Genomic DNA, 27,972 nt, shown 5'->3' on the forward strand with positions numbered 1-27,972 from the left:
ATAACAATTTCGATATTCAACCACAACAGATGGTATTTGGACGATTTCCCGGTGTCTGCATCGGTTTTCTCCGCGTTTTCGAGTTACCTCCCACAGTCCACCTATGTGAAGGTTCGATGGATTGGCCATGTTAAAGTCTGCCAGATTGTCAAAAGATTAGCAGCGTCTCTGGGTTGGCCATGATCAACGTGCTGTGTTACGTGTATTCTGCGGAGGAACTTGGTAACGTCGTCCGCTGCTGTTTTTTGAAACTATTTCACCCTGTATCCCTGTCCTCTCATTCCTGAATATTGTCAGTGAAAACAAACTATCTCTCTAGTTCCCCGATTGAACTTCTCCGCCCACAGACCAGTTGCACTTTGGCGCGTATCTCATTCGCCGTCTCACCCTCTTTGTTCCAAAGAGAAAAATGGAGGCCCTTTCGTCCCACTGTTGTTATTGGGGTGAATATCTCTCTATGGTTGTAAAAATGAATATTGATTAACACTTTTGGTAAGAACTGACTATTTAAAATCAGAATGACCGCATTTGGCGTGTTTAATATTGGAACCGGAGGAAAGAAATCAAGTCAATGTGGAATGTAATATAAAAACCGCCAAGGTGGATGGTTCCATCACACAGAGGAAGAAAGTGTAAAAAACACATAATCCAGGTTTGGAACAACAACTCGTCTCTGGGTGGGATCGAACCACCAACCTTTCGGTTAACAGCTGAACGCGCTAACCGATTGCGCCACAGAGACGCCAAGTGCTCCATTCAACATGCCAACTTGTAATGGAAATAGTGTCACCTTGTCAACATCGTCATTGCAAATTATTGCTGATGCATCAATCTGGAACAAAAACACAAAAGGCTGGGCAATCTCAGCTGGTCTGACAGCATCTGTGTGGAGAGAACGGAGTCTGTGTTTCAAGCCAGCGCGACTGTGTCACAGATCGACGACGACACCATTATCCGAAGCTCTCAATAACGCGCCTCCAGCCTTCTACATTCGAGCCAATGTTGTATTTTCTGTTTCCAGATATCAATATTAAACTGTATTTTCTGATGTGCAGTAATACGGTTTTCTTAGTTTCTAAATATCAGCTAATTTTCGAATCATTCCAAACAAGGGAAATGTGTCGTGACTGTCGCTGATCATTCGTGATGTGGTTGATGCCGGCGATGGACTGCCGTGAGCACAGTCGAAAGACTTTCCAGACGTCTGACAGAAGTCTTCCTCAGAAGGAAGGAGCAGTGCTCCAAAAGCTAGTCTTTGAAACAAACATGTTGGAATTTAACCTGCTGTTGTCAGATTTCATACTGTGCTGATCAGTCGGGCAGCGCCATATGTTCTCCTCGGATTGTGTTTCTCGAAGTGTTTCGCAACATTCACAAAATTGGTGCTTGATTTTCGGCTGTCGCTTCGTTTCCGTTTTGTCCACTGCCAAGTGCCTCTATTTCCCAAAATTCTGCCAACTCCTCCTCATTGCATCATGACCAGATGTCAGGAAATTCATTTATATGGAGAGACTATCGAGAACAAGATTACATTCCGCGTATGAAGAAGATTCAGTGGGTATTTGTTTGAGATCTTGAAAATGTTGGGTGAATTGCCGTAGAATCTGAAGCAGCAAATTGAGACTGTTTTCACTTCCAAAAAGAAAAGAACCGGGGTATTATGATTCATGAGACGAGTTAAAATATAAAACTGGAAGCTGAGGAGAATCTCGTTTTTACAACAGTTTGAATTCCTGACCATCAAACAGGAGCACAAACATGCACTCAGCTCTCAACCCGTTTTAAAGAGTCATTTGCACAGAAAATTCCTCATCCGTTCATTTCAGAAAAACACACCCCCTTATCGCTGCCGTGACTCGGATTCGAACCGAGGTTGCTGCGACCACAACGCAGAGTACTAACCACTATACGATCACGGCGCCACACGTTACTGTCGAGATAACCTGCAACTGTCGATGTACTTGGTCATCAGCCGTTCGAAATCTATCATGGCCCACATTTAATGACTCTGATTACAGCTTTAGTAGATACACAGTTTGGATGCCTTAATCTTGGTTCCATAATAATGTTCCTGCAACGAGGATATATACACTTTAACCGAGGCTCATAAAAATAACAAAGCAACCGCTATAATATGTAAAACATAACAATTTCGATATTCAACCACAACAGATGGTATTTGGACGATTTCCCGGTGTCTGCATCGGTTTTCTCCGCGTTTTCGAGTTACCTCCCACAGTCCACCTATGTGAAGGTTCGATGGATTGGCCATGTTAAAGTCTGCCAGATTGTCAAAAGATTAGCAGCGTCTCTGGGTTGGCCATGATCAACGTGCTGTGTTACGTGTATTCTGCGGAGGAACTTGGTAACGTCGTCCGCTGCTGTTTTTTGAAACTATTTCACCCTGTATCCCTGTCCTCTCATTCCTGAATATTGTCAGTGAAAACAAACTATCTCTCTAGTTCCCCGATTGAACTTCTCCGCCCACAGACCAGTTGCACTTTGGCGCGTATCTCATTCGCCGTCTCACCCTCTTTGTTCCAAAGAGAAAAATGGAGGCCCTTTCGTCCCACTGTTGTTATTGGGGTGAATATCTCTCTATGGTTGTAAAAATGAATATTGATTAACACTTTTGGTAAGAACTGACTATTTAAAATCAGAATGACCGCATTTGGCGTGTTTAATATTGGAACCGGAGGAAAGAAATCAAGTCAATGTGGAATGTAATATAAAAACCGCCAAGGTGGATGATTCCATCACACAGAGGAAGAAAATGTAAAAAACACATAATCCAGGTTTGGAACAACAACTCGTCTCTGGGTGGGATCGAACCACCAACCTTTCGGTTAACAGCCGAACGCGCTAACCGATTGCGCCACAGAGACGCCAAGTGCTCCATTCAACATGCCAACTTGTAATGGAAATAGTGTCACCTTGTCAACATCGTCATTGCAAATTATTGCTGATGCATCAATCTGGAACAAAAACACAAAAGGCTGGGCAATCTCAGCTGGTCTGACAGCATCTGTGTGGAGAGAACGGAGTCTGTGTTTCAAGCCAGCGCGACTGTGTCACAGATCGACGACGACACCATTATCCGAAGCTCTCAATAACGCGCCTCCAGCCTTCTACATTCGAGCCAATGTTGTATTTTCTGTTTCCAGATATCAATATTAAACTGTATTTTCTGATGTGCAGTAATACGGTTTTCTTAGTTTCTAAATATCAGCTAATTTTCGAATCATTCCAAACAAGGGAAATGTGTCGTGACTGTCGCTGATCATTCGTGATGTGGTTGATGCCGGCGATGGACTGCCGTGAGCACAGTCGAAAGACTTTCCAGACGTCTGACAGAAGTCTTCCTCAGAAGGAAGGAGCAGTGCTCCAAAAGCTAGTCTTTGAAACAAACATGTTGGAATTTAACCTGCTGTTGTCAGATTTCATACTGTGCTGATCAGTCGGGCAGCGCCATATGTTCTCCTCGGATTGTGTTTCTCGAAGTGTTTCGCAACATTCACAAAATTGGTGCTTGATTTTCGGCTGTCGCTTCGTTTCCGTTTTGTCCACTGCCAAGTGCCTCTATTTCCCAAAATTCTGCCAACTCCTCCTCATTGCATCATGACCAGATGTCAGGAAATTCATTTATATGGAGAGACTATCGAGAACAAGATTACATTCCGCGTATGAAGAAGATTCAGTGGGTATTTGTTTGAGATCTTGAAAATGTTGGGTGAATTGCCGTAGAATCTGAAGCAGCAAATTGAGACTGTTTTCACTTCCAAAAAGAAAAGAACCGGGGTATTATGATTCATGAGACGAGTTAAAATATAAAACTGGAAGCTGAGGAGAATCTCGTTTTTACAACAGTTTGAATTCCTGACCATCAAACAGGAGCACAAACATGCACTCAGCTCTCAACCCGTTTTAAAGAGTCATTTGCACAGAAAATTCCTCATCCGTTCATTTCAGAAAAACACACCCCCTTATCGCTGCCGTGACTCGGATTCGAACCGAGGTTGCTGCGACCACAACGCAGAGTACTAACCACTATACGATCACGGCGCCACACGTTACTGTCGAGATAACCTGCAACTGTCGATGTACTTGGTCATCAGCCGTTCGAAATCTATCATGGCCCACATTTAATGACTCTGATTACAGCTTTAGTAGATACACAGTTTGGATGCCTTAATCTTGGTTCCATAATAATGTTCCTGCAACGAGGATATATACACTTTAACCGAGGCTCATAAAAATAACAAAGCAACCGCTATAATATGTAAAACATAACAATTTCGATATTCAACCACAACAGATGGTATTTGGACGATTTCCCGGTGTCTGCATCGGTTTTCTCCGCGTTTTCGAGTTACCTCCCACAGTCCACCTATGTGAAGGTTCGATGGATTGGCCATGTTAAAGTCTGCCAGATTGTCAAAAGATTAGCAGCGTCTCTGGGTTGGCCATGATCAACGTGCTGTGTTACGTGTATTCTGCGGAGGAACTTGGTAACGTCGTCCGCTGCTGTTTTTTGAAACTATTTCACCCTGTATCCCTGTCCTCTCATTCCTGAATATTGTCAGTGAAAACAAACTATCTCTCTAGTTCCCCGATTGAACTTCTCCGCCCACAGACCAGTTGCACTTTGGCGCGTATCTCATTCGCCGTCTCACCCTCTTTGTTCCAAAGAGAAAAATGGAGGCCCTTTCGTCCCACTGTTGTTATTGGGGTGAATATCTCTCTATGGTTGTAAAAATGAATATTGATTAACACTTTTGGTAAGAACTGACTATTTAAAATCAGAATGACCGCATTTGGCGTGTTTAATATTGGAACCGGAGGAAAGAAATCAAGTCAATGTGGAATGTAATATAAAAACCGCCAAGGTGGATGATTCCATCACACAGAGGAAGAAAGTGTAAAAAACACATAATCCAGGTTTGGAACAACAACTCGTCTCTGGGTGGGATCGAACCACAACCTTTCGGTTAACAGCCCGAACGCGCTAACCGATTGCCCCACAGACACGCAAGTGCTCCATTCAACATGCCAACTTTATAATGGAAATAGTGTCACCTTGTCAACATCGTCATTGCAAATAATGCTGAGGTAATAGTGTCACCTTGTCAACATCGTCATTGCAAATTATTGCTGATGCATCAATCTGGAACAAAAACACAAAAGGCTGGGCAATCTCAGCTGGTCTGACAGCATCTGTGTGGAGAGAACGGAGTCTGTGTTTCAAGCCAGCGCGACTGTGTCACAGATCGACGACGACACCATTATCCGAAGCTCTCAATAACGCGCCTCCAGCCTTCTACATTCGAGCCAATGTTGTATTTTCTGTTTCCAGATATCAATATTAAACTGTATTTTCTGATGTGCAGTAATACGGTTTTCTTAGTTTCTAAATATCAGCTAATTTTCGAATCATTCCAAACAAGGGAAATGTGTCGTGACTGTCGCTGATCATTCGTGATGTGGTTGATGCCGGCGATGGACTGCCGTGAGCACAGTCGAAAGACTTTCCAGACGTCTGACAGAAGTCTTCCTCAGAAGGAAGGAGCAGTGCTCCAAAAGCTAGTCTTTGAAACAAACATGTTGGAATTTAACCTGCTGTTGTCAGATTTCATACTGTGCTGATCAGTCGGGCAGCGCCATATGTTCTCCTCGGATTGTGTTTCTCGAAGTGTTTCGCAACATTCACAAAATTGGTGCTTGATTTTCGGCTGTCGCTTCGTTTCCGTTTTGTCCACTGCCAAGTGCCTCTATTTCCCAAAATTCTGCCAACTCCTCCTCATTGCATCATGACCAGATGTCAGGAAATTCATTTATATGGAGAGACTATCGAGAACAAGATTACATTCCGCGTATGAAGAAGATTCAGTGGGTATTTGTTTGAGATCTTGAAAATGTTGGGTGAATTGCCGTAGAATCTGAAGCAGCAAATTGAGACTGTTTTCACTTCCAAAAAGAAAAGAACCGGGGTATTATGATTCATGAGACGAGTTAAAATATAAAACTGGAAGCTGAGGAGAATCTCGTTTTTACAACAGTTTGAATTCCTGACCATCAAACAGGAGCACAAACATGCACTCAGCTCTCAACCCGTTTTAAAGAGTCATTTGCACAGAAAATTCCTCAACCGTTCATTTCAGAAAAACACACCACCTTATCGCTGCCGTGACTCGGATTCGAACCGAGGTTGCTGCGACCACAACGCAGAGTACTAACCACTATACGATCACGGCGCCACACGTTACTGTCGAGATAACCTGCAACTGTCGATGTACTTGGTCATCAGCCGTTCGAAATCTATCATGGCCCACATTTAATGACTCTGATTACAGCTTTAGTAGATACACAGTTTGGATGCCTTAATCTTGGTTCCATAATAATGTTCCTGCAACGAGGATATATACACTTTAACCGAGGCTCATAAAAATAACAAAGCAACCGCTATAATATGTAAAACATAACAATTTCGATATTCAACCACAACAGATGGTATTTGGACGATTTCCCGGTGTCTGCATCGGTTTTCTCCGCGTTTTCGAGTTACCTCCCACAGTCCACCTATGTGAAGGTTCGATGGATTGGCCATGTTAAAGTCTGCCAGATTGTCAAAAGATTAGCAGCGTCTCTGGGTTGGCCATGATCAACGTGCTGTGTTACGTGTATTCTGCGGAGGAACTTGGTAACGTCGTCCGCTGCTGTTTTTTGAAACTATTTCACCCTGTATCCCTGTCCTCTCATTCCTGAATATTGTCAGTGAAAACAAACTATCTCTCTAGTTCCCCGATTGAACTTCTCCGCCCACAGACCAGTTGCACTTTGGCGCGTATCTCATTCGCCGTCTCACCCTCTTTGTTCCAAAGAGAAAAATGGAGGCCCTTTCGTCCCACTGTTGTTATTGGGGTGAATATCTCTCTATGGTTGTAAAAATGAATATTGATTAACACTTTTGGTAAGAACTGACTATTTAAAATCAGAATGACCGCATTTGGCGTGTTTAATATTGGAACCGGAGGAAAGAAATCAAGTCAATGTGGAATGTAATATAAAAACCGCCAAGGTGGATGATTCCATCACACAGAGGAAGAAAGTGTAAAAAACACATAATCCAGGTTTGGAACAACAACTCGTCTCTGGGTGGGATCGAACCACCAACCTTTCGGTTAACAGCCGAACGCGCTAACCGATTGCGCCACAGAGACGCCAAGTGCTCCATTCAACATGCCAACTTGTAATGGAAATAGTGTCACCTTGTCAACATCGTCATTGCAAATTATTGCTGATGCATCAATCTGGAACAAAAACACAAAAGGCTGGGCAATCTCAGCTGGTCTGACAGCATCTGTGTGGAGAGAACGGAGTCTGTGTTTCAAGCCAGCGCGACTGTGTCACAGATCGACGACGACACCATTATCCGAAGCTCTCAATAACGCGCCTCCAGCCTTCTACATTCGAGCCAATGTTGTATTTTCTGTTTCCAGATATCAATATTAAACTGTATTTTCTGATGTGCAGTAATACGGTTTTCTTAGTTTCTAAATATCAGCTAATTTTCGAATCATTCCAAACAAGGGAAATGTGTCGTGACTGTCGCTGATCATTCGTGATGTGGTTGATGCCGGCGATGGACTGCCGTGAGCACAGTCGAAAGACTTTCCAGACGTCTGACAGAAGTCTTCCTCAGAAGGAAGGAGCAGTGCTCCAAAAGCTAGTCTTTGAAACAAACATGTTGGAATTTAACCTGCTGTTGTCAGATTTCATACTGTGCTGATCAGTCGGGCAGCGCCATATGTTCTCCTCGGATTGTGTTTCTCGAAGTGTTTCGCAACATTCACAAAATTGGTGCTTGATTTTCGGCTGTCGCTTCGTTTCCGTTTTGTCCACTGCCAAGTGCCTCTATTTCCCAAAATTCTGCCAACTCCTCCTCATTGCATCATGACCAGATGTCAGGAAATTCATTTATATGGAGAGACTATCGAGAACAAGATTACATTCCGCGTATGAAGAAGATTCAGTGGGTATTTGTTTGAGATCTTGAAAATGTTGGGTGAATTGCCGTAGAATCTGAAGCAGCAAATTGAGACTGTTTTCACTTCCAAAAAGAAAAGAACCGGGGTATTATGATTCATGAGACGAGTTAAAATATAAAACTGGAAGCTGAGGAGAATCTCGTTTTTACAACAGTTTGAATTCCTGACCATCAAACAGGAGCACAAACATGCACTCAGCTCTCAACCCGTTTTAAAGAGTCATTTGCACAGAAAATTCCTCATCCGTTCATTTCAGAAAAACACACCCCCTTATCGCTGCCGTGACTCGGATTCGAACCGAGGTTGCTGCGACCACAACGCAGAGTACTAACCACTATACGATCACGGCGCCACACGTTACTGTCGAGATAACCTGCAACTGTCGATGTACTTGGTCATCAGCCGTTCGAAATCTATCATGGCCCACATTTAATGACTCTGATTACAGCTTTAGTAGATACACAGTTTGGATGCCTTAATCTTGGTTCCATAATAATGTTCCTGCAACGAGGATATATACACTTTAACCGAGGCTCATAAAAATAACAAAGCAACCGCTATAATATGTAAAACATAACAATTTCGATATTCAACCACAACAGATGGTATTTGGACGATTTCCCGGTGTCTGCATCGGTTTTCTCCGCGTTTTCGAGTTACCTCCCACAGTCCACCTATGTGAAGGTTCGATGGATTGGCCATGTTAAAGTCTGCCAGATTGTCAAAAGATTAGCAGCGTCTCTGGGTTGGCCATGATCAACGTGCTGTGTTACGTGTATTCTGCGGAGGAACTTGGTAACGTCGTCCGCTGCTGTTTTTTGAAACTATTTCACCCTGTATCCCTGTCCTCTCATTCCTGAATATTGTCAGTGAAAACAAACTATCTCTCTAGTTCCCCGATTGAACTTCTCCGCCCACAGACCAGTTGCACTTTGGCGCGTATCTCATTCGCCGTCTCACCCTCTTTGTTCCAAAGAGAAAAATGGAGGCCCTTTCGTCCCACTGTTGTTATTGGGGTGAATATCTCTCTATGGTTGTAAAAATGAATATTGATTAACACTTTTGGTAAGAACTGACTATTTAAAATCAGAATGACCGCATTTGGCGTGTTTAATATTGGAACCGGAGGAAAGAAATCAAGTCAATGTGGAATGTAATATAAAAACCGCCAAGGTGGATGATTCCATCACACAGAGGAAGAAAGTGTAAAAAACACATAATCCAGGTTTGGAACAACAACTCGTCTCTGGGTGGGATCGAACCACCAACCTTTCGGTTAACAGCCGAACGCGCTAACCGATTGCGCCACAGAGACGCCAAGTGCTCCATTCAACATGCCAACTTGTAATGGAAATAGTGTCACCTTGTCAACATCGTCATTGCAAATTATTGCTGATGCATCAATCTGGAACAAAAACACAAAAGGCTGGGCAATCTCAGCTGGTCTGACAGCATCTGTGTGGAGAGAACGGAGTCTGTGTTTCAAGCCAGCGCGACTGTGTCACAGATCGACGACGACACCATTATCCGAAGCTCTCAATAACGCGCCTCCAGCCTTCTACATTCGAGCCAATGTTGTATTTTCTGTTTCCAGATATCAATATTAAACTGTATTTTCTGATGTGCAGTAATACGGTTTTCTTAGTTTCTAAATATCAGCTAATTTTCGAATCATTCCAAACAAGGGAAATGTGTCGTGACTGTCGCTGATCATTCGTGATGTGGTTGATGCCGGCGATGGACTGCCGTGAGCACAGTCGAAAGACTTTCCAGACGTCTGACAGAAGTCTTCCTCAGAAGGAAGGAGCAGTGCTCCAAAAGCTAGTCTTTGAAACAAACATGTTGGAATTTAACCTGCTGTTGTCAGATTTCATACTGTGCTGATCAGTCGGGCAGCGCCATATGTTCTCCTCGGATTGTGTTTCTCGAAGTGTTTCGCAACATTCACAAAATTGGTGCTTGATTTTCGGCTGTCGCTTCGTTTCCGTTTTGTCCACTGCCAAGTGCCTCTATTTCCCAAAATTCTGCCAACTCCTCCTCATTGCATCATGACCAGATGTCAGGAAATTCATTTATATGGAGAGACTATCGAGAACAAGATTACATTCCGCGTATGAAGAAGATTCAGTGGGTATTTGTTTGAGATCTTGAAAATGTTGGGTGAATTGCCGTAGAATCTGAAGCAGCAAATTGAGACTGTTTTCACTTCCAAAAAGAAAAGAACCGGGGTATTATGATTCATGAGACGAGTTAAAATATAAAACTGGAAGCTGAGGAGAATCTCGTTTTTACAACAGTTTGAATTCCTGACCATCAAACAGGAGCACAAACATGCACTCAGCTCTCAACCCGTTTTAAAGAGTCATTTGCACAGAAAATTCCTCATCCGTTCATTCCAGAAAAACACATCCCCTTATAGCTGCCGTGACTCGGATTCGAACCGAGGTTGCTGCGACCACAACGCAGAGTACTAACCACTATACGATCACGGCGCCACACGTTACTGCCGAGATAACCTGCAACTGTCGATGTACTTGGTCATCAGCCGTTCGAAATCTATCATGGCCCACATTTAATGACTCTAATTACAGCTTTAGTAGATACACAGTTTGGATGCCTTAATCTTGGTTCCATAATAATGTTCCTGCAACGAGGATATATACACTTTAACCGAGGCTAATAAAAATAACAAAGCAACCGCTATAATATGTAATACATAACAATTTCGATATTCAACCCCAACAGATGGTATTTGGACGATTTCAATGTGGAATGTAATATAAAAACCACCAAGGAGGATGATTCCATCACACAGAGGAAGAAAGTGTAAAAAACACATAATCCTGGGTTGGAACAACAACTCGTCTCTGGGTGGGATCGAACCACCAACCTTTCGGTTAACAGCCGAACGCGCTAACCGATTGCGCCACAGAGACGCCAAGTGCTCCATTCAACATGCCAACTTATAATGGAAATAGTGTCACCTTGTCAACATCGTCATTGCAAATTATTGCTGATGCATCAATCTGGAACAAAAACACAAAAGGCTGGGCAATCTCAGCTGTACTGACAGCATCTGTGTGGAGAGAACGGAGTCTGTGTTTCAAGCCAGCGCGACTGTGTCACAGATCGACGACGACACCATTATCCGAAGCTCTCAATAACGCGCCTCCAGCCTTCTACATTCGAGCCAATGTTGTATTTTCTGTTTCCAGATATCAATATTAAACTGTATTTTCTGATGTGCAGTAATACGGTTTTCTTAGTTTCTAAATATCAGCTAATTTTCGAATCATTCCAAACAAGGGAAATGTGTCGTGACTGTCGCTCATCATTCGTGATGTGGTTGATGCCGGCGATGGACTGCCGTGAGCACAGTCGAAAGTACTTCCAGACGTCTGACAGAAGTCTTCCTCAGAAGGAAGGAGCAGTGCTCCAAAAGCTAGTCTTTGAAACAAACATGTTGGACTTTAACTGGCTGTTGTCAGATTTCATACTGTGCTGATCAGTCGGGCAGCGCCATATGTTCTCCTCGGATTGTGTTTCTCGAAGTGTTTCGCAACATTCACAAAATTGGTGCTTGATTTTCGGCTGTCGCTTCGTTTCCGTTTTGTCCACTGCCAAGTGCCTCTATTTCCCAAAATTCTGCCAACTCCCCCTCATTGCATCATGACCAGATGTCAGGAAATTCATTTATATGGAGAGTCTATCGAGAACAAGATTACATTCCGCGTATGAAGAAGATTCAGTGGGTATTTGTTTGAGACCTTGAAAATGTAGGGTGAATTGCCATAGAATCTGAAGCAGCAAATTGAGACTGTTTTCACTTCCAAAAAGATAAGAACCGGGGTATTATGATTCATGAGACGAGTTAAAATATAAAACTGGAAGCTGAGGAGAATCTCGTTTTCACAACAGTTTGAATTCCTGACCATCAAACAGGAGCACAAACATGCACTCAGCTCTCAACCCGTTTTAAAGAGTCATTTGCACAGAAAATTCCTCATCCGTTCATTCCAGAAAAACACATCCCCTTATAGCTGCCGTGACTCGGATTCGAACCGAGGTTGCTGCGACCACAACGCAGAGTACTAACCACTATACGATCACGGCGCCACACGTTACTGCCGAGATAACCTGCAACTGTCGATGTACTTGGTCATCAGCCGTTCGAAATCTATCATGGCCCACATTTAATGACTCTGAATTACAGCTTTAGTAGATACACAGTTTGGATGCCTTAATCTTGGTTCCATAATAATGTTCCTGCAACGAGGATATATACACTTTAACCGAGGCTAATAAAAATAACAAAGCAACCGCTATAATATGTAATACATAACAATTTCGATATTCAACCCCAACAGATGTAATTTGGACGATTTCAATGTGGAATGTAATATAAAAACCACCAAGGAGGATGATTCCATCACACAGAGGAAGAAAGTGTAAAAAACACATAATTCTGGGTTGGAACAACAACTCGTCTCTGGGTGGGATCGAACCACCAACCTTTCGGTTAACAGCCGAACGCGCTAACCGATTGCGCCACAGAGACACCAAATGCTCCATGCAACATGCCAACTTGTAATGGAAATAGTGTCACCTTGTCAACATCGTCATTGCAAATTATTGCTGATGCATCAATCTGGAACAAAGACACAAAAGGCTGGGCAATCTCAGCTGGTCTGACAGCATCTGTGTGGAGAGAACGGAGTCTGTGTTTCAAGCCAGCGCGACTGTGTCACAGATCGACGACGACACCATTATCCGAAGCTCTCAATAACGCGCCTCCAGCCTTCTACATTCGAGCCAATGTTGTATTTTCTGTTTCCAGATATCAATATTAAACTGTATTTTCTGATGTGCAGTAATACAGTTTTCTTAGTTTCTAAATATCAGTTAATTTTCGAATCATTCCAAACAAGGGAAATGTGTCGTGACTGTCGCTGATCATTCGTGATGTGGTTGATGCCGGCGTTGGACTGCCGTGAGCACAGTCGAAAGTCATTCCAGACGTCTGACACAAGTCTTCCTCAGAAGGAAGGAGCAGTGCTCCAAAAGCTAGTCTTTGAAACAAACATGTTGGACTTTAACCTGCTGTTGTCAGATTTCATACTGTGCTGATCAGTCGGGCAGCGCCATATGTTCTCCCCGGATTGTGTTTCTCGAAGTGTTTCGCAACATTCACAAAATTGGTGCTTGATTTTCGGCTGTCGCTTCGTTTCCGTTTTGTCCACTGCCAAGTGCCTCTATTTCCCAAAATTCTGCCAACTCCTCCTCATTGCATCATGACCAGATGTCAGGAAATTCATTTATATGGAGAGTCTATCGAGAACAAGATTACATTCCGCGTATGAAGAAGATTCAGTGGGTATTTGTTTGAGATCTTGAAAATGTTGGGTGAATTGCCGTAGAATCTGAAGCAGCAAATTGAGACTGTTTTCACTTCCAAAAAGATAAGAACCGGGGTATTATGATTCATGAGACGAGTTAAAATATAAAACTGGAAGCTGAGGAGAATCTCGTTTTCACAACAGTTTGAATTCCTGACCATCAAACAGGAGCACAAACATGCACTCAGCTCTCAACCCGTTTTAAAGAGTCATTTGCACAGAAAATTCCTCATCCGTTCATTCCAGAAAAACACATCCCCTTATCGCTGCCGTGACTCGGATTCGAACCGAGGTTGCTGCGACCACAACGCAGAGTACTAACCACTATACGATCACGGCGCCACACGTTACTGCCGAGATCGCCTGCAACTGTCGATGTACTTGGTCATCAGCCGTTCGAAATCTATCATGGCCCACATTTAATGACTCTAATTACAGCTTTCGTAGATACACAGTTTGGATGCCTTCATCTTGGATCCATAGTAATGTTCCTGGTACGAGCATATATACACTTTAACCGAGGCTCATAAAAATAACAAAGCAACCGCTATAATATGTAATACATAACAATTTCGATATTCAACCCCAACAGATGGTATTTGGACGATTTCAATGTGGAATGTAATATAAAAACCACCAAGGAGGATGATTCCATCACACAGAGGAAGAAAGTGTAAAAAACACATAATTCTGGGTTGGAACAACAACTCATCTCTGGGTGGGATCAAACCACCAACCTTTCGGTTAACAGCCGAACGCGCTAACCAATTGCGCCACAGAGACACCAAATGCTCCATTCAACATGCCAACTTGTAATGGAAATAGTGTCACCTTGTCAACATCGTCATTGCAAATTATTGCTGATGCATCAATCTGGAACAAAAACACAAAAGGCTGGGCAATCTCAGCTGGTCTGACAGCATCTGTGTGGAGAGAACGGAGTCTGTGTTTCAAGCCAGCGCGACTGTGTCACAGATCGACGACGACACCATTATCCGAAGCTCTCAATAACGCGCCTCCAGCCTTCTACATTCGAGCCAATGTTGTATTTTCTGTTTCCAGATATCAATATTAAACTGTATTTTCTGATGTGCAGTAATACAGTTTTCTTAGTTTCTAAATATCAGTTAATTTTCGATTCATTCCAAACAAGGGAAATGTGCCGTGGCTGTCGCTTATCATTCGTGATGTGCTTGATGCCGGCGTTGGACTGCCGTGAGCACAGTCGAAAGTCATTCCAGACGTCTGACACAAGTCTTCCTCAGAAGGAAGGAGCAGTGCTCCAAAAGCTAGTCTTTGAAACAAACATGTTGGACTTTAACCTGCTGTTGTCAGATTTCATACTGTGCTGATCAGTCGGGCAGCGCCATATGTTCTCCCCGGATTGTGTTTCTCGAAGTGTTTCGCAACATTCACAAAATTGGTGCTTGATTTTCGGCTGTCGCTTCGTTTCCGTTTTGTCCACTGCCAAGTGCCTCTATTTCCCAAAATTCTGCCAACTCCTCCTCATTGCATCATGACCAGATGTCAGGAAATTCATTTATATGGAGAGTCTATCGAGAACAAGATTACATTCCGTGTATGAAGAAGATTCAGTGGGTATTTGTTTGAGATCTTGAAAATGTTGGGTGAATTGCCGTAGAATCTGAAGCAGCAAATTGAGACTGTTTTCACTTCCAAAAAGATAAGAACCGGGGTATTATGATTCATGAGACGAGTTAAAATATAAAACTGGAAGCTGAGGAGAATCTCGTTTTCACAACAGTTTGCATTCCTGACCATCAAACAGGAGCACAAACATGCACTCAGCTCTCAACCCGTTTTAAAGAGTCATTTGCACAGAAAATTCCTCATCCGTTCATTCAGAAAAACACACCCCTTTCTCACTGCCGTGACTCGGATTCGAACCGAGGTTGCTGCGACCACAACGCAGAGTACTAACCACTATACGATCACGGCGCCACACGTTACTGCCGAGATAACCTGCAACTGTCGATGTACTTGGTCATCAGCCGTTCGAAATCTATCATGGCCCACATTTAATGACTCTAATTACAGCTTTAGTAGATACACAGTTTGGATGCCTTAATCTTGGTTCCATAATAATGTTCCTGCAACGAGGATATATACACTTTAACCGAGGCTAATAAAAATAACAAAGCAACCGCTATAATATGTAATACATAACAATTTCGATATTCAACCCCAACAGATGGTATTTGGACGATTTCAATGTGGAATGTAATATAAAAACCACCAAGGAGGATGATTCCATCACACAGAGGAAGAAAGTGTAAAAAACACATAATTCTGGGTTGGAACAACAACTCGCCTCTGGGTGGGATCGAACCACCAACCTTTCGGTTAACAGCCGAACGCGCTAACCGATTGCGCCACAGAGACACCAAATGCTCCATTGAACATGCCAACTTGTAATGGAAATAGTGTCACCTTGTCAACATCGTCATTGCAAATTATTGCTGATGCATCAATCTGGAACAAAAACACAAAAGGCTGGGCAATCTCAGCTGGTCTGACAGCATCTGTGTGGAGAGAACGGAGTCTGTGTTTCCAGCCAGCGCGACTGTGTCACAGATCGACGACGACACCATTATCCGAAGCTCTCAATAACGCGCCTCCAGCCTTCTACATTCGAGCCAATGTTGTATTTTCTGTTTCCAGATATCAATATTAAACTGTATTTTCTGATGTGCAGTAATACAGGTTTTCTTAGTTTCTAAATATCAGCTAATTTTCGAATCATTCCAAACAAGGGAAATGTGCCGTGACTGTCGCTGATCATTCGTGATGTGGCTTGATGCCGGCGTTGGACTGCCGTGAGCACAGTCGAAAGTCATTCCAGACGTCTGACAGAAGTCTTCCTCAGAAGGAAGGAGCAGTGCTCCAAAAGCTAGTCTTTGAAACAAACATGTTGGAATTTAACCTGCTGTTGTCAGATTTCATACTGTGCTGATCAGTCGGGCAGCGCCATATGTTCTCCTCGGATTGTGTTTCTCGAAGTGTTTCGCAACATTCACAAAATTGGTGCTTGATTTTCGGCTGTCGCTTCGTTTCCGTTTTGTCCACTGCCAAGTGCCTCTATTTCCCAAAATTCTGCCAACTCCTCCTCATTGCATCATGACCAGATGTCAGGAAATTCATTTATATGGAGAGTCTATCGAGAACAAGATTACATTCCGCGTATGAAGAAGATTCAGTGGGTATTTGTTTGAGATCTTGAAAATGTTGGGTGAATTGCCGTAGAATCTGAAGCAGCAAATTGAGACTGTTTTCACTTCCAAAAAGATAAGAACCGGGGTATTATGATTCATGAGACGAGTTAAAATATAAAACTGGAAGCTGAGGAGAATCTCGTTTTACAACAGTTTGAATTCCTGACCATCAAACAGGAGCACAAACATGCACTCAGCTCTCAACCCGTTTTAAAGAGTCATTTGCACAGAAAATTCCTCATCCGTTCATTTCAGAAAAACACACCCCCTTATCGCTGCCGTGACTCGGATTCGAACCGAGGTTGCTGCGACCACAACGCAGAGTACTAACCACTATACGATCACGGCGCCACACGTTACTGTCGAGATAACCTGCAACTGACGATGTACTTGGTCATCAGCCGTTCGAAATCTATCATGGCCCACATTTAATGACTCTGATTACAGCTTTAGTAGATACACAGTTTGGATGCCTTAATCTTGGTTCCATAATAATGTTCCTGCAACGAGGATATATACACTTTAACCGAGGCTCATAAAAATAACAAAGCAACCGCTATAATATGTAAAACATAACAATTTCGATATTCAACCACAACAGATGGTATTTGGACGATTTCCCGGTGTCTGCATCGGTTTTCTCCGCGTTTTCGAGTTACCTCCCACAGTCCACCTATGTGAAGGTTCGATGGATTGGCCATGTTAAAGTCTGCCAGATTGTCAAAAGATTAGCAGCGTCTCTGGGTTGGCCATGATCAACGTGCTGTGTTACGTGTATTCTGCGGAGGAACTTGGTAACGTCGTCCGCTGCTGTTTTTTGAAACTATTTCACCCTGTATCCCTGTCCTCTCATTCCTGAATATTGTCAGTGAAAACAAACTATCTCTCTAGTTCCCCGATTGAACTTCTCCGCCCACAGACCAGTTGCACTTTGGCGCGTATCTCATTCGCCGTCTCACCCTCTTGTTCCAAAGAGAAAAATGGAGGCCCTTTCGTCCCACTGTTGTTATTGGGGTGAATATCTCTCTATGGTTGTAAAAATGAATATTGATTAACACTTTTGGTAAGAACTGACTATTTAAAATCAGAATGACCGCATTTGGCGTGTTTAATATTGGAACCGGAGGAAAGAAATCAAGTCAATGTGGAATGTAATATAAAAACCGCCAAGGTGGATGATTCCATCACACAGAGGAAGAAAGTGTAAAAAACACATAATCCTGGGTTGGAACAACAACTCGTCTCTGGGTGGGATCGAACCACCAACCTTTCGGTTAACAGCCGAACGCGCTAACCGATTGCGCCACAGAGACGCCAAGTGCTCCATTCAACATGCCAACTTGTAATGGAAATAGTGTCACCTTGTCAACATCGTCATTGCAAATTATTGCTGATGCATCAATCTGGAACAAAAACACAAAAGGCTGGGCAATCTCAGCTGGTCTGACAGCATCTGTGTGGAGAGAACGGAGTCTGTGTTTCAAGCCAGCGCGACTGTGTCACAGATCGACGACGACACCATTATCCGAAGCTCTCAATAACGCGCCTCCAGCCTTCTACATTCGAGCCAATGTTGTATTTTCTGTTTCCAGATATCAATATTAAACTGTATTTTCTGATGTGCAGTAATACGGTTTTCTTAGTTTCTAAATATCAGCTAATTTTCGAATCATTCCAAACAAGGGAAATGTGTCGTGACTGTCGCTGATCATTCGTGATGTGGTTGATGCCGGCGATGGACTGCCGTGAGCACAGTCGAAAGACTTTCCAGACGTCTGACAGAAGTCTTCCTCAGAAGGAAGGAGCAGTGCTCCAAAAGCTAGTCTTTGAAACAAACATGTTGGAATTTAACTGGCTGTTGTCAGATTTCATACTGTGCTGATCAGTCGGGCAGCGCCATATGTTATCCTCGGATTGTGTTTCTCGAAGTGTTTCGCAACATTCACAAAATTGGTGCTTGATTTTCGGCTGTCGCTTCGTTTCCGTTTTGTCCACTGCCAAGTGCCTCTATTTCCCAAAATTCTGCCAACTCCTCCTCATTGCATCATGACCAGATGTCAGGAAATTCATTTATATGGAGAGACTATCGAGAACAAGATTACATTCCGCGTATGAAGAAGATTCAGTGGATATTTGTTTGAGATCTTGAAAATGTTGGGTGAATTGCCGTAGAATCTGAAGCAGCAAATTGAGACTGTTTTCACTTCCAAAAAGATAAGGACCGGGGTATTATGATTCATCAGACGAGTTAAAATATAAAACTGGAAGCTGAGGAGAATCTCGTTTTTACAACAGTTTGAATTCCTGACCATCAAACAGGAGCACAAACATGCACTCAGCTCTCAACCCGTTTTAAAGAGTCATTTGCACAGAAAATTCTTCATCCGTTTATTTCAGAAAAACACACCCCCTTATCGCTGCCGTGACACGGATTCGAACCGAGGTTGCTGCGACCACAACGCAGAGTACTAACCACTATACGATCACGGCGCCACACGTTACTGTCGAGATAACCTGCAACTGTCGATGTACTTGGTCATCAGCCGTTCGAAATCTATCATGGCCCACATTTAATGACTCTGATTACAGCTTTAGTAGATACACAGTTTGGATGCCTTAATCTTGGTTCCATAATAATGTTCCTGCAACGAGGATATATACACTTTAACCGAGGCTCATAAAAATAACAAAGCAACCGCTATAATATGTAAACATAACAATTTCGATATTCAACCACAACAGATGGTATTTGGACGATTTCCCGGTGTCTGCATCGGTTTTCTCCGCGTTTTCGAGTTACCTCCCACAGTCCACCTATGTGAAGGTTCGATGGATTGGCCATGTTAAAGTCTGCCAGATTGTCAAAAGATTAGCAGCGTCTCTGGGTTGGCCATGATCAACGTGCTGTGTTACGTGTATTCTGCGGAGGAACTTGGTAACGTCGTCCGCTGCTGTTTTTTGAAACTATTTCACCCTGTATCCCTGTCCTCTCATTCCTGAATATTGTCAGTGAAAACAAACTATCTCTCTAGTTCCCCGATTGAACTTCTCCGCCCACAGACCAGTTGCACTTTGGCGCGTATCTCATTCGCCGTCTCACCCTCTTTGTTCCAAAGAGAAAAATGGAGGCCCTTTCGTCCCACTGTTGTTATTGGGGTGAATATCTCTCTATAGTAGTTCAATGAATATTGATTAACACTTTTGGTAAGAACTGACTATTTAAAATCAGAATGACCGCATTTGGCGTGTTTAATATTGGAACCGGAGGAAAGAAATCAAATCAATGTGGCATATAATATAAAAACCACAAAGGTGGATGATTCGATCACACAGAGGAACAAAGTGTAAAAAACACATAATTCTGGCGTGGAACAACAACTCGTCTCTGGGTGGGATCGAAACGCCAACCTTTCGGTTAACAACCGAACGCGCTAACCGATTGCGCCACAGAGACGCCAAATGCTCCCTTGAACATGCCAACTTTTAATGGAAATAGTGTCACCTTGTCAGCATCGTCATTGCAAATTATTGCTGATGCATCAATCTGGAACAAAAACACAAAAGGCTGGGCAATCTCAGCTGGTCTGACAGCATCTGTGTGGAGAGAACGGAGTCTGTGTTTCCAGCCAGCGCGACTGTGTCACAGATCGACGACGACACCATTATCCGAAGCTCTCAATAACGCGCCTCCAGCCTTCTACATTCGAGCCAATGTTGTATTTTCTGTTTCCAGATATCAATATTAAACTGTATTTTCTGATGTGCAGTAATACAGGTTTTCTTAGTTTCTAAATATCAGTTAATTTTCGAATCATTCCAAACAAGGGAAATGTGTCGTGGACTGTCGCTGATCATTCGTGATGTGGTTGATGCCGGCGATTGGACTGCCGTGAGCACAGTCGAAAGTCATTCCAGACGTCTGACACAAGTCTTCCTCAGAAGGAATGAGCAGTGCTCCAAAAGCTAGTCTTTGAAACAAACATGTTGGACTTTAACCTGCTGTTGTCAGATTTCATACTGTGCTGATCAGTCGGGCAGCGCCATATGTTCTCCCCGGATTGTGTTTCTCGAAGTGTTTCGCAACATTCACAAAATTGGTGCTTGATTTTCGGCTGTCGCTTCGTTTCCGTTTTGTCCACTGCCAAGTGCCTCTATTTCCCAAAATTCTGCCAACTCCTCCTCATTACATCATGACCAGATGTCAGGAAATTCATTTATATGGAGAGATTATCGAGAACAAGATTACATTCCGCGTATGAAGAAGATTCAGTGGGTATTTGTTTGAGATCTTGAAAATGTTGGGTGAATTGCCGTAGAATCTGAAGCAGCAAATTGAGACTGTTTTCACTTCCAATGATTCATGAGATTAGTTAAAATATAAAACTGGAAGCTGAGGAGAATCTCGTTTTCACAACAGTTTGAATTCCTGACCATCAAACAGGAGCACAAACATGCACTCAGCTCTCAACCCGTTTTAAAGAGTCATTTGCACAGAAAATTCCTCATCCGTTCATTTCGGAAAAACACATCTCTTTATCGCTGCCGTAACTCGGATTCGAACCGAGGTTGCTGCGACCACAACGCAGAGTACTAACCACTATACGATCACGGCGCCACACGTTGCTGCCGAGATAACCTGCAACTGTCGATGTACTTGGTCATCAGCCGTTCGAAATCTATCATGGCCCACATTTAATGACTCTGATTACAGCTTTAGTAGATACACAGTTTGGATGCCTTAATCTTGGTTCCATAATAATGTTCCTGCAACGAGGATATATACACTTTAACCGAGGCTCATAAAAATAACAAAGCAACCGCTATAATATGTAAAACATAACAATTTCGATATTCAACCACAACAGATGGTATTTGGACGATTTCCCGGTGTCTGCATCGGTTTTCTCCGCGTTTTCGAGTTACCTCCCACAGTCCACCTATGTGAAGGTTCGATGGATTGGCCATGCTAAAGTCTGCCAGATTGTCAAAAGATTAGCAGCGTCTCTGGGTTGGCCATGATCAACGTGCTGTGTTACGTGTATTCTGCGGAGGAACTTGGTAACGTCGTCCGGTGCTGTTTTTGAAACTATTTCACCCTGTATCCCTGTCCTCTCATTCCTGAATATTGTCAGTGAAAACAAACTATCTCTCTAGTTCCCCGATTGATCTTCTCCGCCCACAGACCAGTTGCACTTTAGCGCGTATCTCATTCACCGTCTCACCCTCTTTGATCCAAAGAGAAAAATGGAGGCCCTTTCGTCCCACTGTTGTTATTGGGGTGAATATCTCTCTATGGCAGTTCAAATGAATATTGATAAACACTTTTGGTAAGAGCTGACTATTTAAAATCAGAATGACCGCATTTGGCGTGTTTACCGGAGGAAATAAATCAAATCAATGTGGCATGTAATATAAAAACCAACAAGGTGGATGATTCGATCCCACAGATGAACAGAGTGTAAAAAACACATTATCTTGGGGTGGAACAACAATTCGCCTTTGGGTGGGATCGAACCACCAACCTTTCGGTTAACAGCCGAACGCGCTAAACGATTGCGCCACAGAGACATCAAATACTGCACTGAACACGTCAACTTATAATGGGAATAGTCTCAGCTTGTCCACATCGTCGTTGCAAATTATTGCTAATGCATCAATCTGGAACAAAAGCACAAAAGGCTGGGCAATCTCAGCTGGTCTGACAGCATCTGTGGGGAGAGAATGGAGTCTGTGTTTCATGCCCGGGCGTCTGTGTCACAGAACGAAGACGACACAATTATCCGTAACCATCTCAATAACGCGCCTCCAGCATTGTACATTCCAAACATTGTTGTATTTTCTGCTTCCAGATACTAATATTAAACTGTGATTTTCTGAGTTTCTAAATATCAGTTAATTTCTCGAATCATTCCAAACAAGGGCCTTGACTGTCTCTGATCAGTCGTGATGTGAAGATGCGGGCGTTGGACTGCCTTGAGCACGGTACATACAAAAATATAGAAAAATACAGCACAGAACAGGCCCTTCCACCCACGATGTTGTGCCAAAACGTTGTCCTAGATTATCATAGAATTTACAGTGCCAAAGGAGGCCCATCGAGTCTGCACCAGCTGTTGGAAAGAGCACCCTACCCAAGGTCAACACCTCCACAACCGCACCCAACACGATGAGCAAATGTGGACACAAAGGGCAAATTATCATGGCCAATCGACCTAACCTGCTCATCTTTGGACTGTGGGAGGAAACCGGAGCAACCGGAGGAAACTCACGCGCACACGGGGAGGATGTGCAGATTCCAAACAGTGATCAAGCCAGAGTCGAACCTGGGACCCTGGAGCTGTGAAGCAATTGTGCTAACCACAATGCTACCGTGCAGTAGGATGTCTTACTAGACATCTTACAGAAGTCTTCCTCAGAAGGAAGGAGCAGTGCTCCAAAAGCTAGACTTTGATATAAACATGTTGGACTTTAACCTGCTGTTGTAAGACTTCTTACTGTGCTCAACCCAGTCCAGCGCCGGTTGCCTCGTCTGATCAGTCGGGCAGCGCCCGTCGTTCTCCCAGGTTTCTGTTTCTCAAAATGTTTCCCAACATTCACAAAACTGGAGCTTGATTTTCGTAAGTCCCTTGTTTTATTTTCTCCACTGCCAGCTGGCTCTATTTCCCAAAACTTTTCTCATTCCTCCTCGTTGCATCATGACCAGTTGTCATGAAATTCGTGTATGTGGGGAAACTATCGAGATCAAACCTATTGTCCGCGGGCATGGAAGCTAAACTGCATTTGAACGCATGTAAACAAAATTTACAATGTCAGCGTCGAGTGTGTGAGGCTGGAGATGATTTATTCATAGTCGGCTTGGCGTTTGTGCGATGCTTAACGTTCCCATCCTTTCGGTTGCTGTCGGTAATCAGTGGATGTTCTGTGGCACCCTTGATAATTCTATGTTTCTGCTCACCAAAACGTCCGTCGCATAAGCCATACCAGGTCGAAACCTCGAATTTTGCTGCTCTTCTGATATAATACTTCCCAGGACAATGTCTAACGCATTCTCAGCTGTCGTAACTTATTGCAACTCTGACGTTATCTTCTGAGTTACTTCTGAGGTACTTTTCAGTCTTATTTTTATAATGAACTAAATGTGTAACAGATAGAAACATCAGTGCTCTTAGTTATGTACTGCGATAAGACAATATACTCGATGACAATATAATGCCTTCAAATCTCTTGTATAAGAAATAAACTACTGATGTCATATCTCAGGGTATACTCTAAATTTGCACGGGCACCAGGGTCCTGCTACGTTCGCAATTTTCTATTTCCGCGTTTTCTCAGCTGACTATCTTCCCCATGCATCTGACCTAATGTTATATCTTGTCACATCTTTTAACTGCGGCATCTGCCTGCACAAGGATAAAGTCCCAGCGCGGTGGCGATTTCCAGCACCGGGTCACGATTAAACTGTTTGTTTTTGGGCTGTTGTCGGGAGTTCGGAGAATGAGGTACGAGCGGTGATGTGACTGTGGTGTGCCACAAGGATGTGTTGTGGCATCAACATAATACAATTTACATAAATTATTTGCATGAAGGGACTGAAGGTATGTTTCCTCAATTTGGTGACGACTCAAATAGGTAGAAAAGTATTTTGTGACGGCGATGTCAGGAGGCTACAAAATTATATATATAGATCAAATGAGTAGGCAAAATGTGGCAAAGGTTGGGCACCTCGGGAAACAATGATATTGTCAATATTGGCAGGAAGGAAGAAAATAAGCTCATTGTCGAAATGAGTCGAGATTGAGTAACTCTGAGTGGGAGGGATCCGCAAGAGACGACCATACAGGTACAGCAAGGACTCAGGAAAATTAATACAATGTTAAAGTTTGTTGTGAGAGGAATTGATTGCGAAAGTAGTGAGGAGTTTTCAAAGGAATTGGTGATACCACATCTGAGTATTGTGTGCAGTATTGGTCTCATTATTGAAGATGAACGATCACAATATGGTGAAATCTAAAATAGAGAAGGAGCTTGAGAAGGTGAAATCAAACTCTAGTATTTTGTGCTTAACCAAAGGAGATTACAATGGGATGAGAGAAGAGCTGGCTAAGGTAGGCTGGGAGCAAATACTTTATGGCGAAACATTTGAGGAACAGTGGAGACCCTTCCACGCGATTTGTCACAGTGCTCAGCAAACGTTTATACCAACAAAAAGGAAGGACGGTAGAAGGAGGAAAATGGACCGTGGACATCTCAGGAAACAAGGGACAGCATCAAATTGAAGCAAACAACACACAAAGTGGCAACAATTAGTGGGAGACTAGAGGATTGGGAAATCTTTAGGGGGCAACAGAAAGCTAGCATAACAACTATAAAGAAGAGTAAAATAGATTATGAGAGTAAACTTGCTCAGAATATAAAAACAGATAGTAAAAGTTTTAACGAATATATAAAAAGAAAGAGTGGCTAAGGTAAATATTGGCCCTTTAGACGGTTAGAAGGGAGATCTAATAATGGCAGATGAGGAAATGTCTGAGGAACTGAACAGGTTTTCTTGGTCGGTTTTCGCAATGGAAGACACACATAACATGCCAGTGACTGATGGAAATAAGGCTATGACAGGTGAGGACCTTGAGACGATTGTTATCACTAAGGAGGTAGTGATGGGCAAGCTAATAGGGCTAAGGGTAGACAGGTCTCCTGGCCCTGATGGAATGCATCCCAGGGTACTAAAAGAGATGGCTAAGGAAAGTGCAAATGCACTCATGATAATTTCCGAAATTTCACTAGACTCTGGAGTGATCCGATCGGGATTGGAAATTAGCAAACGTGACACCACTACTTCGAGAAAGGAGGCAGGCAGAAAGCAATATTTATTGACGGGCAGCACGGTAGCATTGTGGATAGCACAATTGCTTCACAGCCCCAGGGTCCCAGGTTCGATTCCGGATTGGGTCACTGTCTGTGTGGAGTCTGCACATCCTCCCCGTGTGTGCGTGGGTTTCCTCCGGGTGCTCCGGTGTCCTCCCACAGTCCAAAGATGTGCAGGTTAGGTGGATTAGCCATCATAAATTGTCCTTAGTGTTGGGTGGGGTTATGGGGATACGGTGGAGGTGTTAACCTTGGGTAGGGTGCTCTTTCCAGGAGCTGGTGCAGACTCGATGGGCCGAATGGCTTCCTTCTGTACTGTAAATTCTATGAAAAAAAAAAATTTATAGGCCAGCTAGCTTACCTTCGGTAATAGGGAAGATGCTGGAATCTATAATCAAGGAAGAAATAGCGAGGCATCTGGATGGAAATAGTCACAGACACAGCATGGGTTCATAAAGGGCAGATCGTGCCTAACTAATTTAGTAGAATGTTTGAGGACATTACCAGTGCGGTAGCCAACGGGGAGCCAATGGATGTGACATATCTGGATTTCCAGAAAGCTTTTCACAAGGTACCAAACAAAAGGTTTCTGCATCAGATAACGATGCATGGCGTTCAGGAGAAAGTTGTAGTATGGATAAAGGATTGGTTAATTAATAGAAAGGAAAGAGTGGGGATTAATGGGTGTTTCTTTGGTTGTAAATCAGTAGTTAGTGGTGTCTCGCAGGGATCAGTGTTGGGTTCACAATTTTCATCGATGATTTGGACTTGGGGACCAAGTGCAATGTGACCAAGTTTGCAGATGATACTAAGCTGAGTGGTAAAGCAAAAAGTTCAGAGGATACTGGAAGTCTGCAGAGGGATTTGGATAGTCTAAGTGAATGGGCTGCGGTCTGGCAGATGGAATACAATGTTGACAAATGTTCGGTTATCTACTTTGGTAGGAACAACAGCAAAAGGGATTATTAGTTATTTGAAGAAATAATAAAACATGCTGTCGTGGAGAGGGAGCTGGGTGTCCTAGTGCAAAAGTAGCAAAAGGTTGGTTTCCATATGCAACCAGATATTAAGAAGTCGAATGGAGTTTTGTTTTTCATTGCTAGAGGGATGGAGTTTATGACTAGGGAGGTAATGCTGCAACTGTATAAGGTGTCACTGAGGCCACACCTGTAGTATTGTGTTCAATTTTGATCTTCTTACCTGAGGAAGGACGTACTGGCGCTGGAGGGTGTGCAGAGGAGATTTACTAGGTTAATCCCAGAGTTGAGGTGGTTGGATCACGAGGATCGGTTGAGTAGACTAGTACTGTACTCGTTCGAATTTACAAGGCTCTTGTTGAAAGACAAAAAATGATGAAGGGAATAGATAGGAGAGATGTGGGCCAATTGTGCGGGTGAAAGCAGAACTAGGGGGCATAGCCTTGAAATAAGGGGAAGTAGATTTACGACTGAGCTGAGGAGGAAGTTCTTTCATCCACAGGGTTGTGAATCCATGGGATTCCCTGGCCAGTGAAGCAGTTGAGGCTCCTTCATTAAATATTTCAAGATAAAGTTAGATGTTTTTTTGAAGAATAAAGGGTTATGCTGTTCGGGTGCTTAAGCGGAGCGGAGTCCAAAAAAGATCAGCCATGATCTCATTGAATGGCGGAGCAGGCACGAATGGCCAGATACTGCTGCTCCTAGTTCTTATGTTCTTATGAAATATGTAAGAAGCAGATCAGAGAAGAAATAATACCAGGAATGGATAAATTGTCTTATTTGACTAGGCGACAATGTTAGGTTTGTACTCACTCGGGCTTAGAAGAGTAAGAGGCAACTTAATACAATCCTTTAACATCCTGCGGGGTGTCGCAGGTGTGCATGGGAAGAGGCTGATTCCACTTGTCGTATAATCTGGAACTCGGGAACAATGTAAAACATAAATGGTCCCTAATTTAAGATAGAAATAAGACGGATTCCCTAATTCCCCTGATATGACCTTGTCTCTGGAACTCTATGTCACAGACAGCAGTGGAAGCAAAGTGTTTCAATATTTTTGAAGCACAGCGAGGTAAATCTTGAATAAAAATGGGATGAAAAGTCAGGTGGGGGGGAGAATACAGCCAGTGGAGGGCAGGGGTGGGGTTACCGGGAATGTTGCAGTGGGCGGAGTGGGGGGTTCTTCTGCTGACGTGGGAGGGATTTGAAGTAGACAGTGGGAAGGAGGTCGAGGGTGGAGGCAGCCAAGAGGCGGCCCAAGAATGGCGCGACTCGCGGGCCGGGGGCCAGCCCGAGAAAGGCTATGGCTGACCGGCGTGGGGGGGGGGGGGGGGGAGGGTGGTTGGGTTGTGCCCCCCAACCAGCCTGATCACCTGGAATGTCGGGGGACTGAATAGGCCGGTTAAGAGGGCGCGGGTGTTCGCGCACTTGCAGGATCTGAGGGCGGACGTAATTA

General features: G+C 43.5%; 21 non-coding genes across 21 annotated transcripts; all 21 read right to left on the bottom strand.

The window, feature by feature from the left end:
* Nucleotides 1-668: 668 nt before the first annotated feature.
* trnan-guu lies at nt 669-742 on the bottom strand. Its single transcript has one exon. It is a non-coding gene; the product is annotated as a tRNA-Asn (tRNA).
* Nucleotides 743-1,847: 1,105 nt separating this feature from the next.
* On the bottom strand, nt 1,848-1,919 carry trnah-gug. The gene has a single exon. It is a non-coding gene; the product is annotated as a tRNA-His (tRNA).
* An 892-nt stretch (nt 1,920-2,811) lies between these two features.
* Nucleotides 2,812-2,885, bottom strand: trnan-guu. The gene has a single exon. It is a non-coding gene; the product is annotated as a tRNA-Asn (tRNA).
* A 1,105-nt stretch (nt 2,886-3,990) lies between these two features.
* On the bottom strand, nt 3,991-4,062 carry trnah-gug. Its single transcript has one exon. It is a non-coding gene; the product is annotated as a tRNA-His (tRNA).
* Nucleotides 4,063-6,179: 2,117 nt separating this feature from the next.
* Nucleotides 6,180-6,251, bottom strand: trnah-gug. Its single transcript has one exon. It is a non-coding gene; the product is annotated as a tRNA-His (tRNA).
* Nucleotides 6,252-7,143: 892 nt separating this feature from the next.
* trnan-guu lies at nt 7,144-7,217 on the bottom strand. The gene has a single exon. It is a non-coding gene; the product is annotated as a tRNA-Asn (tRNA).
* A 1,105-nt stretch (nt 7,218-8,322) lies between these two features.
* On the bottom strand, nt 8,323-8,394 carry trnah-gug. Its single transcript has one exon. It is a non-coding gene; the product is annotated as a tRNA-His (tRNA).
* An 892-nt stretch (nt 8,395-9,286) lies between these two features.
* Nucleotides 9,287-9,360, bottom strand: trnan-guu. Its single transcript has one exon. It is a non-coding gene; the product is annotated as a tRNA-Asn (tRNA).
* Nucleotides 9,361-10,465: 1,105 nt separating this feature from the next.
* On the bottom strand, nt 10,466-10,537 carry trnah-gug. The gene has a single exon. It is a non-coding gene; the product is annotated as a tRNA-His (tRNA).
* A 370-nt stretch (nt 10,538-10,907) lies between these two features.
* trnan-guu lies at nt 10,908-10,981 on the bottom strand. The gene has a single exon. It is a non-coding gene; the product is annotated as a tRNA-Asn (tRNA).
* A 1,105-nt stretch (nt 10,982-12,086) lies between these two features.
* trnah-gug lies at nt 12,087-12,158 on the bottom strand. Its single transcript has one exon. It is a non-coding gene; the product is annotated as a tRNA-His (tRNA).
* A 371-nt stretch (nt 12,159-12,529) lies between these two features.
* trnan-guu lies at nt 12,530-12,603 on the bottom strand. Its single transcript has one exon. It is a non-coding gene; the product is annotated as a tRNA-Asn (tRNA).
* A 1,105-nt stretch (nt 12,604-13,708) lies between these two features.
* trnah-gug lies at nt 13,709-13,780 on the bottom strand. The gene has a single exon. It is a non-coding gene; the product is annotated as a tRNA-His (tRNA).
* Nucleotides 13,781-14,150: 370 nt separating this feature from the next.
* trnan-guu lies at nt 14,151-14,224 on the bottom strand. Its single transcript has one exon. It is a non-coding gene; the product is annotated as a tRNA-Asn (tRNA).
* Nucleotides 14,225-15,328: 1,104 nt separating this feature from the next.
* On the bottom strand, nt 15,329-15,400 carry trnah-gug. The gene has a single exon. It is a non-coding gene; the product is annotated as a tRNA-His (tRNA).
* Nucleotides 15,401-15,770: 370 nt separating this feature from the next.
* Nucleotides 15,771-15,844, bottom strand: trnan-guu. The gene has a single exon. It is a non-coding gene; the product is annotated as a tRNA-Asn (tRNA).
* Nucleotides 15,845-16,950: 1,106 nt separating this feature from the next.
* trnah-gug lies at nt 16,951-17,022 on the bottom strand. Its single transcript has one exon. It is a non-coding gene; the product is annotated as a tRNA-His (tRNA).
* Nucleotides 17,023-17,913: 891 nt separating this feature from the next.
* On the bottom strand, nt 17,914-17,987 carry trnan-guu. The gene has a single exon. It is a non-coding gene; the product is annotated as a tRNA-Asn (tRNA).
* A 2,067-nt stretch (nt 17,988-20,054) lies between these two features.
* On the bottom strand, nt 20,055-20,128 carry trnan-guu. Its single transcript has one exon. It is a non-coding gene; the product is annotated as a tRNA-Asn (tRNA).
* A 1,086-nt stretch (nt 20,129-21,214) lies between these two features.
* trnah-gug lies at nt 21,215-21,286 on the bottom strand. The gene has a single exon. It is a non-coding gene; the product is annotated as a tRNA-His (tRNA).
* An 882-nt stretch (nt 21,287-22,168) lies between these two features.
* trnan-guu lies at nt 22,169-22,242 on the bottom strand. The gene has a single exon. It is a non-coding gene; the product is annotated as a tRNA-Asn (tRNA).
* Between the last annotated feature and the right edge of the window lie 5,730 nt (nt 22,243-27,972).

Source organism: Scyliorhinus canicula, chromosome 13, assembly GCF_902713615.1.
Source record: "Scyliorhinus canicula chromosome 13, sScyCan1.1, whole genome shotgun sequence".
Taxonomy (NCBI): Eukaryota; Metazoa; Chordata; class Chondrichthyes; order Carcharhiniformes; family Scyliorhinidae; genus Scyliorhinus; species Scyliorhinus canicula.